Below are 1,113 nucleotides of genomic sequence, written 5' to 3'. Positions count from 1 at the left end.
GCAGTGGAGTTAGACTCATCCTTATTCACTTGAACTTTAGATTACAAATTTGGATGAAACTTGTGGCATTTATCAAAGGCATTTATCAATGACATAACCAAACATCTTACAGTGGGTACAATATGGGGGTCTATGCTCCATGACGATTTGTTGTCAATAACCATTATGAGTTGTGCCCAACCAGACTTCAGTAACATCAAGTAAATTAATATCCCTTTCCATAAGTATTCTGACCACCTAGGGTCTGATTAGGTTGAAAGTAGGCAGATATAGCTTCAAATGATCCCCAAGAATGACCTCAATAGAGTAGAAAACCTGATGGTGAAAAAAATGCAGCTTGAGACCAGGTAAACTAAACCATACCGTTACAGTCGGAGTTTCATGATTTGGGTCGAAATCAGGAGACAACTTGAGTAACTTCATTGATTTGCATGCAATATTATAATATTTCTTAGAGAAAATTCTAGTGTAGTCTTTAACCACTGTTAGTTGGATCAACATATTTGCTATGAATCCCACTTTCCATTTGCCAGCTAGCTTAAGATCATCAACACTCTTTCTGATAACATCCATAGGAAGATGTCCCTACTGAAATTTTCCAATAATAGCAAACTTGAATTTTTCCGTTATGGTAGAAATTTCTGATTCAAAGAAAAAGATTGTTGTTTTTTCACATTTCCTACTTCCCTTCTTAACAAAAGAGCAATCATCTGTACTCTTGCGAAATTTCTTATAGCTTGAGGGGAATACCACCGCAGACTCCGCTTGGGCAAATGAGACTTTGTCCGGCTCAACCAAAGAAGAAGGAAACACCATTAGAGCAAGGAGAGTTGTCGACATTAAGCTACAGCGAGGTTGCTGACAGAAAGAGCCGGCAGAGAGAGAAGTCGCAACAGAAGAAAGCAACGTCGAAAACCTAAATGTCGGGCGCATACGCAGAAAGCGCGAGAGACGAAATTGCAACGAGAGACGGTGACGCTGACGCCGACACAAACGCAGACGCCAAACGACGGAGCGAGAGTCGACGATGCGAGGTTCTCTCCTTCGAGCTGTAGAATCAATTGCGACCGAATTCGCCATTTCTATAAAGTGACATATATATATATATATATA

This window comes from Phalaenopsis equestris, unplaced genomic scaffold, assembly GCF_001263595.1.
Source record: "Phalaenopsis equestris unplaced genomic scaffold, ASM126359v1 Scaffold224759, whole genome shotgun sequence".
NCBI classification, from domain to species: domain Eukaryota; kingdom Viridiplantae; phylum Streptophyta; class Magnoliopsida; order Asparagales; family Orchidaceae; genus Phalaenopsis; species Phalaenopsis equestris.
This window is presented reverse-complemented; position numbering follows the sequence as displayed.